At 40.4% G+C, this 12,028-nt stretch overlaps 1 protein-coding gene across 2 annotated transcripts in view; it reads right to left on the reverse strand.

Moving 5' to 3' along the window:
- The window catches only part of LOC114652678 (uncharacterized), a 120,475-nt gene that overhangs the window by 24,423 nt on the left and 84,024 nt on the right, over positions 1 to 12,028 (reverse strand). The gene's annotated exons all lie outside the window — the stretch shown is intronic.

Raw genomic sequence — 12,028 nt, forward strand, 5'->3', positions numbered from 1 at the left:
CTATCCGCTTTATGGGTGATGAATGTATTGCTGTTTTTATGTTTATTTTATTTTAGAATCAACTCCTATCTGCGCACACCAGGGCGGCCGTGGGCAGATGCGTATGGTGTATTCACTCCATGTTATCGTGCATTGCGCTGTCACTGGTATTTTGATAAAAGAATTTGAACAATATATAAGAAGCGTATAAATTATTAAACAGTAAAACATTAACATTTAAGAAGTAAAGTTACATTGAGTACTACTGCAGTGCCTTCGGGTATACGTCATTTTTTCTTTGCCCATTACATGCTTAAATGTATAAATTTTTTGGTGTACCTACCCGAGAACACGCGACATATAACCGACCGTGGGAGAAGCATGGATTTTAAACACGCGTTGAGTTCATCTGCTGGTCTCCCTCGTGGAATAACTGGTAATGTTTGACTAAAATGTACAGCGAGTAAAACGACATTACCTCCTTTTTTTTTTTTACGATCTCTGAGATCTTGCTTTTTTCGGTTCAAGGCTTCATAAGCTCTTTTATGTTCAATGTTGTACTTAATAAGTACTAATTATCCCAAACCATCATCTTTGAATGTTGCAAGACTTTCGCCTTGTATGTAGATCGGGGTAATTACATTCATTGCATTCCTAGTCTGAATCACAATCTGATTGTATGGGTGGTTACCTGGCACTGTAGGGTTGCCACCCATCCTTTAAAATACGGAATCGTGCCGCGTTTGAGAATGAAATTGCGCGTCCCGTTTTGAATCAATACTGGACGGGATTTATCCCGTATTTTTTGTATCATTTTTTTTTTAAAGCAGCGTCTCATGCAAATCATCCCACACGCATTTTATGAAGATGCCTCCTTTCCTACTTTTGATTGGGTAATACTTGATGTCATCGTTAGTTTGATTGGTGTTTTTAACTGTCCAGTGAGGAGGGCGTGTCTTTTAAGTACAGTCTGCAAAGTGTTGGCACTGAGATGTTGCGTCAGCGCCATAGTTGAAGCCCCTAACGTTGCGGTCAGCAAGTCGGCTAACATCCGCCATGTGCCGTCTTTCAGTTGCGAGAAGCAGATCATAGAATGGTTGAAACTGTTGCCCCTAACGTTGCGCCACGGCGTGTGCTTCGTTTATACCTCGTGTCTTCTGATTAAACTTTTATCTCGCGAATATGTTATTGCAATCCGCAGCGGGAGCGTTTCTATAAACTTAATTTAAACTTACGTTTTACACCGTGCTTTGTTTCCCTTATGAACATGCTTGTATGCTTAACTCGCTCCGTTCTGAATTGTTTAATTAATTTTTTGCTCTTCGCTGTTTGCGGCTGTTCCTCCATTTCCCCCTACTTCGTTCTTTTATCTCGCGAATATGTTATTGCAATCCTTAACGGGAGCGTTTCAATAAACTGATTGAAAATAGTTTTGCATTTACCTTTTTAGTAAAAGGCGAGCTTTTAAGCCTGAGAAATCACCCCGTAAATGCACACGTTTAATTGGACATGTGTTAATATGTATGGTTACACAGTATTAAAAGACAGTGAACAACGTCAGTTACCTTTCTTCCCGCGTTTGATAAAAGGTGAGCTTTTAAGCCTGAGAAATCACCCCGTAAATGCAGACGTTTAATTGCACATGTGTTAATGTGTATGCTTACACAGTATTAAAAGACAGTGAAAAATTAACGTCATTTACCTTCGTTCCCGCGTGTGACTCGTGCTGTAAATCTCTTCCTTGTTTTTAGTTCACGTGATTACGTAGGAGGCGTGATGATGCGATACGTGACTCCGCCTCCTCCATTACAGTGTATGGACAAAAAATATGTTCCAGTTATGACCATTACGCTTTGAATTTCGAAATGAAACCTGCCTAACTTTTGTAAGTAAGCTGTAAGGAATGAGCCTGCCAAATTTCAGCCTTCCACCTACACGGGAAGTTGGAGAATTAGTGATGAGTCAGTCAGTCAGTGAGTGAGTCAGTCAGTCAGTCAGTGAGGGCTTTGCCTTTTATTATTATAGATATACACACACAGACACACATAAACATATATATACATATACATATATATATATACATATCTACATATACACATATCTACATATACATACGTATATACACATCCACATAAACATATATATATACATATACAAATTTACATATCTACATATATATATATAGACATACATATATACATACATACATTCACATATTATATATATATATATATATATATATATATATATATATATATACTATATATAAACATATGTACTTATTGGCTCCTGTATTTAGGATATAGCTGGTTGGATAATGGACGGATGGACATCTGTATGCATAGCCGTATTTGCCCGTTTTCGTTTTTTTTCTTTGTTCAGTAATATTTCAGTAAACCCGGAGCTTGTCAGTTCAAATCCTGGTACTGACACCATTGTGTGAACGTGAGGAAGTCACTTCACCTGCCTGTGCTGCAAAAAACAAAAGTAATGTAAGAAATTGTACCTCAGACGTTGTAAGTTGGTGGAATAAAGGCATAAGTAAAATAGATAAATATGTATTATACACATAGGAACTATTCATTTATTTTCAATTAAGTCATCTGCAGCAAACTTTTATAAATGAGGGTTTCTGATTTTTAGATAGTGCAAACTGTTTCTTCTTCATTGACGTTTTGTCTTGGAGAGCTTTTTTCATTTCATTGAAAAAGAAAGCAGCAGCTGCCAAAATATGTAGCTTTCTTATTAATTTTTCAACATTGTGTAAAATAAATGTATAAAGTAACATAAAAGGTTTAAATACTGGTTATCCTTTTACACTAAAATATTACTAAAGAGGTACAAAAAAAGTAAAATGGATATGTTCTTTTTCTTTAAGGAGATTAAATATTACTGAAGAAAGAAAAAAAAAAATTAAACAGCCAAATGGGGCTATGCATACGAACTTAAAAGGTTTAAATAAAACAGAAATATATATTTTATTTTTACTTGCTTAACTTGTGAAAGGTGTATCCTGTAGCAAAGCCCTAACTTTTTTCGTGAAAGCCCGTTTCAGTAAATAAGTGTTAAAAACAGGTGTAAAGATATTGACAATAAGCTACGCAAACCCAGGAAGACATGGAATCGTTTAAATCAAGTATCATTACATCTTCCTTTCTTAAAGAGAAGTAAGGCAGTACTTATAAGCTTACATATTTATATATAGACATACATATATATATACATATATATCTGAAGCCGTGCAAGCACACTCTTGAGAATGCAACGTATAGTTGTACAGAAGAAAAGCAATCTTGCCTCAAATGAATGGCAACCTGTTGTAGGTCTATGAACTTAATTTAAACTTTAGGTTTACACGGTGCTTTCTTTCCGAAGTACCTGCACTCATGAATATGTCTGTATGTGTCAGTCGGTCAAATCAACGCGCTTCGCACCGGCGAAGTACCGCTTTTAAATTTTTATTAAGAAGAAAATAAAACGTTTTTAAATTGAGGGAAAATATACTAATAACAGTTTGTTAAGGATCTGTTTTTTTGTGAAGCTGCCGTTACTCGAGTGATCACTTCGACCTGACTTGGTGGCCAAGTATAAGCGTTACCTCGTAGGTAACCACCCATACAATCAGATTGTGAATCAGACTACGAATGCCGTGAATGTAATTACACACTCACTGCACTTGCTTACGGTAATCGAACCTCGGACGTCAGCGCTAGAGGGGCTTAGCAGCGGTGAAGTATTGCTTTTAAATTTTAATTAAGAACAAAAGAAAACCTCAGAGCTTCGATTCCCGAAAGGGAGTGAAGTGAGTGTCTGGTTACCTACCAGGTAAAGCTTATGGTTGGACAGCAAGTGATGTAACATCAGCCACGGTGCCTTCAGTTGTGAGAAGCAGATCATAGAATGATTGAAAATAGTTTTGCATTTACCTTTTTAGTAAAAGGCGAGCTTTTAAGCCTGAGAAATCACCCTGTAAATGCACACGTTTAATTGCACATGTGTTAATATGTATGGTTACACAGTATTAAAAGACAGTGAAGAACGTGATTTACCTTTGTTCCCGCGTTTGATAAAAGGCGAGCTTTTAAGCCTGAGAAATCACCCCGCAAATGCACACGTTTAATTGCACGTGTTAATATGTATGCTTACACAGTATTAAAAAACACTCAAAAATTAACGTCATTTACCATCAGCCACGGTGCCTTCAGTTGTGAGAAGCAGATCATAGAATGATTGAAAATAGTTTTGCATTTACCTTTTTAGTAAAAGGCGAGCTTTTAAGCCTGAGAAATCACCCCGTAAATGCACACGTTTAATTGCACATGTGTAAATATGTATGGTTACACAGTATTAAAAGACAGTGAACAACGTCAGTTACCTTTGTTCCCGCATTTGATAAAAGGCGAGCTTTTAAGCCTGAGAAATCACCCTGTAAATGCACACGTTTAATTGCACATGTGTTAATATGTATGCTTACACAGTATTAAAAGACAGTCAAAAATTAACGTCATTTACCTTCGTTCCCGCGTTTGACTCGTGCTGTAAATCTCTTCCTTGTTTTTAGTTCACGTGATTACGTAGGAGGCGTGATGATGCGATACGTAACTCCGCCTCCTCCATTAGAGTATATGGACAAAAAATATGTTCCAGTTATGACTATTACGCGTAGAATTTCGAAATGAAACCTGCCTAACTTTTGTAAGTAAGCTGTAAGGAATGAGCCTGCCAAATTTCAGCCTTCCACCTACACGGGAAGTTCGAGAATTAGTGATGAGTCAGTCAGTCAGTCAGTCAGTCAGTGAGGGCTTTGCCTTTTATTAATATGTATATATATATATATATAAATATATATATATATATATATTGTCACGTGTGAGTAGGAGGCAGCTGAAGGGCTTAAGTAATGGTAATAGCACATCCAACCAGGGGGCAGCAGGGTGCACTAACTGTCTTTCTCAGTTCCCTGCAGACCGTTCCCGAGAAATCCTACCAGGTTCCAGTACCTCAGAAGATGTCACTTCCGGGTCCAGGCCCCCTCGATGATGTCACTTACGGGTCCGGTGCTCTTGATGACGTCACTTCCGGGACCAGCCCCCTTAATGACGTCTAAAGCCACCATCTTGCCACCAAGAAAATCAGTTCTGTTTTGGACTCAGTATTGCGAACATTTCTGTCAATTTAAAAACCTTTTGCAGCCAGGGTATTATATGGGTGGCTGCCCCAAACCTTTTTATGATGTCTGGTCTGTGTTTGTATCACAGTGGCGTAGCCGGCAGGATTTTGTCCCAGAAGAAACCAGGACAGGACCTAAACTTCAGCTAGGTAGGAAAGTATCAGGGCCGAGTTTCTGGGTGGGGAGTTCGTCCGGTGGTCAGGAAAGTCTCGGTACAAGCTCCGCTCCGTAAGTGCAACCCTGGGCTAGTATCTTACCAGAAGGAGAGTGTAGAGGAGAGATACAGACGTAGGCTGGTTTCTGGGGATGAAACAAAAAGGGCTTATTATGTTCTCTTGGACGAGAGAGCTGAGCCACCCATTGGGACCAAGGACCCAGCTAAAAATGGGTTAGCCCCAAACCAGCAGGCAGGGAAAATAAAGACTTGGAAATTTGATCCTAAGGGATCAGTTCGGGGGCAAGCTATGGCCCTCTGGGAACAGGTGTCATTATGGCTAAGGACGTTTGAATTAACCCTCTTCCAAATAGTGCAGCAAATAGCCTGTTTTATTTTTTTTACAAGGGCTTCCCCTTCACTTTGCCCAGTTGGTCTGGGGAGGATTCCATTCAATGGAAGAGCTGATACAGCTCATAAAAAAACCAAAGTCAGCCTCGAAATCTGGGAGAGCAGAACGGTCCTCTAGAGGATTCCCTAGAGATTACATTCCTACACCATAAGTCTCTTCCACATAAACTGGAGCCTGTTCCAAAGTCCCCGGACCGCTTGGCGGATAACCTATCTGGGAACGAGGCAGAATGCAGGCGGAGGACGGAGAGCGGTTTGTGTGCCCTTGCTAATCCCCTGATGGTTTCCCATACGGGACAAGTAGTCGTAAATGGTTACAAACTCAGCACATTGTTCGACTCCAGCAGCAACATTTCCATTGTTGATTGCCGATATGTCTTACCACGACAATGGATGAAAGTAAAGACCAGTGTTAAATGTATTCACGGAGAAGTCCATACCTATAAATCCGGCCTAGTTTTCATTTCTCAAGGAGGATCGCTAAAAAATTCCCCGTAGCAGTCCTCCCTGATCCACCTTTTCCAGTAATTCTGGGGCGGGACTGGTCTAATAGTAAATGCTGTGAACCACAGGCTACTCCTGATCCATACTTGGGCCTAGTTATAGATGAGGATGATTCATCTGAAGCTGTCTCCACGCTGTGTATTCAGCCGGCAGAGAGAGGTACGGAAGCCCGTGAGGAGGACGGAGAGACTCTGGGACTGTCGCAGATGGAAACGTCATCCACACACGCCACGACGATTCGGGAAGAATCTCCGCCCCTTGAGGTCAACCCGGATCCTCTCTCCCAAATTGATTTTCAATTTAGAGAAATGCTGGCTTCTTTTAAAAGGGAGCAATGGAATGATGACTCCCTTAAATTTGCAAAAAACGCACTTGTTCTCGTTAATGGCCAACGCACACATCAGTCCATGCCACAAAGCCCTCACTTCTTAATAGAGAATGACTTATTATATCGGGTCGCCAAGCATTAGGGGGAGGTCCAGAAATTGTTGTTAATCACACGAACCTTCCGGCAGCAGATTTGTGAATTGGCACATTCTTTTCTCCTTGGAGGTCATTTAGGCATTGAAAAAACCTTAGAGCAGATCAAGCTCAGATTTTATTGGCCGGGAATTAATAAGGAGGTTCGCCGTTTTTGTATTTCTTGTCCGGAGTGTCAATTATGGCAAATTCCTAGGAGGGACCGTGCTCCTTTCATTCCCCTTCCCCTAATTGACGTTCCCTTTGAAAGAATAGGGGTCGATATAGTGGGACCCTTAGAGCCCTCAGCTCGAGGACACAAATATATATTAGTCCTCATGGATTATGCGACCCAATACCCGATAGCTGTTCCTTTGCGCTCAGCTACATCTAAAGCAATCGCGTGGGAACTAGTAGGGGTCTTTGCGTGATGTGGCATCCCTAAAGAAGTCCTAACAGACCAAGGGACGTGATAGAGGAAAGTTTTAGTCCCTGGTTCAGTCCAATCGTCTTGGTTATTAAACCTGATGGCAGTTGTAGGTTTTGCAATGACTTCTGTCGGCTTAACCAAGTCTCCCAATTTGATGCTTATCCCATGCCTTGCATGGATGACCTCCTCGAAAGGCTGGGCCAAGCAAGGTTCTTGACCACATTTGACATGACAAAGGGGTACTGGCAGATTCCTTTAACGGATTCCTTAAAGGTGAAGATGGCGTTTAGCACCCCTAGCAGACACTGGCAGTATCGTGTCCTTCCATTCGGGTTACATGGGGCTCCTGCAACTTTCCAGCGTCTGGTGGACAAAGTGCTCCATCCCCATAATGCGTATAGTGCTGCCTATCTGGATGACGTCGTCATCTACTCCAGAACATGGAAGGAATACGTACAGCAAGTCAGAGCGGTGTTGCGGACACTGGGAAAAGCTGGGCTCCGAATCAATCCAAAGAAATGCTTCTTTGGACTGAAAGAAGCTAAATATTTAGGCTACCTGGTGGGTCGGGGCACCGTGAAGCCACAGTGTTCAAAGATAGATGCCATTTTGAAATGGTCCCATCCGCGAACCAAGCGGCAAGTCCAAGCATTTCTCGGATTAGTCAGGTACTACCGCCGGTTTGCACCTCGGTTTTCTGAGAGAGTGCCCTTTACTGATTTGACGAAGAAAAGAGCTCCTAACAACGTGGTATGGACTGACAAGACGGAAGCTGCGTTCTATGACTTAAAATAGGCTCTTACTTCAGCACCAGTATTAAAAGCTCCTAATTTTTCTCTCCAGTTCATTCTCCAGACAGACTCTTTGGACACAGGCCTCGGTGCCGTGTTGAGCCAAAGTGTCGATGGTGTTGAACACCCCATCATGTACCTAAGCCGGAAACTGCTGGATCGAGAGACCAGGTATGCGGCGGTGGAAAGGGAAGCCCTGGCGATTAAATGGGTGATTACATAGTTGAGGTACTACCTCTTGGGCTGACAGTTCACTCTTGTGTCAGATCATGCTCCTTTACAGTGGATGGCCCTTCACAAAGTGTTGAATCCACAGGTCACTAGGTGGTTTCTTGACCTACAACCTTACAAGTTTTCGCTCATTCATCGTAAGGGCTCTCTCCTTACCAACGCTGATGCCCTCTCTCGTGCTCACGACCTCTCGGTGCAGGTCGCCTGACCCGATGGGTCTGGGCTAAGGGGGGGGCCTTGTCATACACTTGCGAGTAGGAGGCAGCTAAAGGGCTTACAGTAATGGTAATACGACATCCGACCCAGGGGCGGCGGGGTGCACTAACTGTCTTTCTCAGTTCCCTGCAGACTGTTCCCGAGAAATCCTGCCAGGTTCCAGTACCTCAGAAGACGTCACTTCCGGGTCAGGCCCCCTCGATGACATCACTTACGGGTCCAGCTCCCTCGATGACGTCACTTCCTATATGGGCCTTTAAAGCCACCATCTTACCACCAAGAAAATCAGTTCTGTTTTGGACTCAGTATTGCGAACATTTCTGTCAATTTAAAAACCTTTTGAAGCCAGGGATAACATACGGGTGGCTGCCCCAAACCTTTTTATGATGTCTGGTCTGTGTTTGTATCACTATTATATATATATATATTTATATAGTGTGTGTGTGTGCATGTGTTTCGAAACATGAATTGCACTTAATGCAATCTCATGATTAAGATTTTTAATTGTAATTAAATGCATAATAATCAAAATTTTACATATTTTCCTTCAAGCACATACATTTTTTCTAAAAAACAGAAATAACTTTGTGATTACTTCGCAATACAAAAGAGCTTTATTAACCACTTGCCCTGGTATATTGAATTACTCCAGTTAGTTTATATATAGTTCGGTGTAGCAGACACAACTGAATGAACAGTGAAACATTAATCATGCAGACCTGTTCAGCAATTAGTCAGTACTCTAGCCATGAAGTATTTTTACTTAAGTATTATTAAGAATTATAATATGCACATAAGTGATCCTTCTAAAACTACTCACAATGGTAAAACACTGTGCTTGTAAAATAAAGGAAGAAATGGAAAGAAAATTATATTTATGTATCCAATATTCCCATCAACCCAATGTCAAAATAAGGATAGAAAATAAACAACATACTTGCATAAAGAGGAACATTACTAAAACAAAAGTAAACTACGGCCCTGCATCTGAAGAAACAAGAACGTTCAGCGTAAAGATTGTGTACAGAGAAGCATCCTGGTGTTTTGGAAGAGTACCTAGAGAGGGCATATTAAGATCATCAGTGGTCAAGACCAAATTTTGTTAGTATGCAAAATATAAAACAATATTATATAGCCAGTAGACTGAAGCACTTATCAATTGTGTGTGGCCAAACACCTGTAGATTTAGTGCAGGGAGACAACAGTTACAGATAATGTGGAGATAAGACACCGGAATGACAGCAAACTAACTAGAAACATCTTATTTATTGAACAACATTCTAGGGAGCACTGCCCAAGAGATAAGTAACCCATGGCACAGGTTATCTAAGCAGGAGTGTCACATTGAGTCAGAAGGTGCAACGTTTCCAGAAAGTGATAGCAAGGAGCAGACTGCATGAGGATGAAAAGTCAGATGCTGCTCTGTGTTTGCCACACACCTCCATGCTAGAGCTTCTACTGTTGGTGCCTGGTGTATCTGTTCCCCTGAGCTTTTAATTACTCTGAAAAGGCAATTTTTAATACAGCCCTTTCGTGCCTGTCCATACCAATGTCTTTGCCAAGGTATCTCTACACCTCTTCTCTGTTCTGGGACATTCATTGTATAAACCACTCATTGATGACGTTCTTTCAGCAAGCAAAGGAAAAACAGCATGTGTCAGCCCTGTTAGTGAATGCCTTGGTCTCTTTCCTAGGGTCCTGCTATCCCTTGCCTCTGACTGTCCCACCCTTGCCTGCTATGCCCCAGTAGTCTAGCAAGCCTCCTATCATAAAGGAAAGAGCAATTGCATTTCAAAGCTGAGGACAGAGCCAATTAACAAACTGCAAAGGACTATGGGATAAATAGACAATATTTACTGTAAGGTTAATGGACTGAATGGTCTTCTCTTGTCTGTCAAATTTTATATGTATGTGAATCTAATTCACTGCACTTTTTTGTAATTGCACATGCTTAGCCAATTCAGGGTTGCAAGGCCAGAGCCTGCTTGTCACATCAGCACTGGGCACAAGACAGGAAATAACACTAGAAATGATACCAGTCTACTGCTGGTATTTACATATTATGGTATAATAAAATTATCAGTTACTAGTCAAGCTGATGCATAAAAATACAAAATGCAGAAATAAAACAGTACATTGCATAATGGCATAGTGCTCTCATGATTATGAGGAGATCTCACAAGAAATGAGAGAAATAAGAGTTTTACAGATATCTGACCACTAATAAAATAGAATTAGACAGAGTATCATAGTAGAGGAGCACCTGTGTGTGATCTTCATGAAATGTAGCTATTTTTTTCAAATAAAGGATTGGGGCATTCAGGTTCTATCCCTGTAGAGATGGGTACAAAGCATGAAAGGAACCAGGGATAGGATACTAGTCCAGTTAAAGGCACACACAGGAACAAAATCACCTTCTCTTATTCATGGTCACTTTACAGCTGCTCATCATCTTAACATAAACTCCTTTTAGATTTAGAAGAAACTAGGGCATGTACACAATTATCAGCTACAGTGACCAAAGTATGAAGTGCAGTCACATGTCAAAAGCATTGAGAAAAAAACATAGCTAAGATGTTACTCCAAAAAATAATCAAAAGGTATGAGAAAATAAATAGTGGAAAATATGCCACCACATAAATATTGCCACCAGAATTACAAGTAAAACAGTAAAAAAAGGTATAAAATGAGCAGTACAAACATATACAAATATGCCAAGTATTTCAGCCAACAGCTTTGATGTATTTTCAGAAATACCATCTCAAATGATCTTTTTGGAGCCAACTGTTACTTTCAATAGATTATAAAATAATGCTGATTAACACAGACACACATTTTGATATGAAGTCCAAAGTCGTCACTAGTTAATGTTGAATCATTGTGACAGGAGTTATTCCATTTTCAAGTTCATGGTAACAAAAAAAAAACCAATTTGGTTATGTAACATAAAAATGTGATATGCAAGGAAGGAAATATTGCTCGTTGTACCTCAGTTCAGTTTTTTAATCTTTAATAACATGTAACGTTCAAATATGAATCACAGAAACTTAATGAGGCATTTACAATGAATATTTACAAATATACATATTCTTTTCTCCTGTAAATTAGAGCCAGATGTTGGCTGTAAAAATGGACAATATCTAAACATAACCCAATGTGGTAAGCCAAACTAAAAATGTAAAACAAATCAGGAGTTTGCAGCCATTCTAAAAACTCAAAACATGTTGCTTTTCAGATTACATAACCTGCTTACCAAAGGTCTGATGGCCTTAAAAGGGTCCATATGGTTCAAACTGTAGACTTATAAGGTAGTACAGTGGTCTGTGCTGCTGCCTCAGAGCTCCAGCAACCTGTGTTCAAATACTAGCCTGGTCATTAGTTTGTGTGGAGGCTGCATGTTCTCCTTTTTATAGTATAAGTTCTCTTCGGTTGACACAATTTTTCTATCACAACCCATTTATTAAGTCTCTAAATTGGACCAATATGAGAGTGGGGGGTATGTATGAGTTTGCCCCGTGATGGACTGGCAGCCTGTCTAGGCTCACTTCGTGCCTTGTGCCCACAGCTGCCCAAATTGGTTCTGGCTCCCTGAGATTATGTGTAAGGACTAAAGGATTTCAGCAAAAGCATACATAGGTTGGTTTCCACACATTTTTCAAATTACTTGAACATTTTTTTTTTGG

This window comes from Erpetoichthys calabaricus, chromosome 5 (genome assembly GCF_900747795.2).
Source record: "Erpetoichthys calabaricus chromosome 5, fErpCal1.3, whole genome shotgun sequence".
Lineage (NCBI taxonomy): Eukaryota > Metazoa > Chordata > Cladistia > Polypteriformes > Polypteridae > Erpetoichthys > Erpetoichthys calabaricus.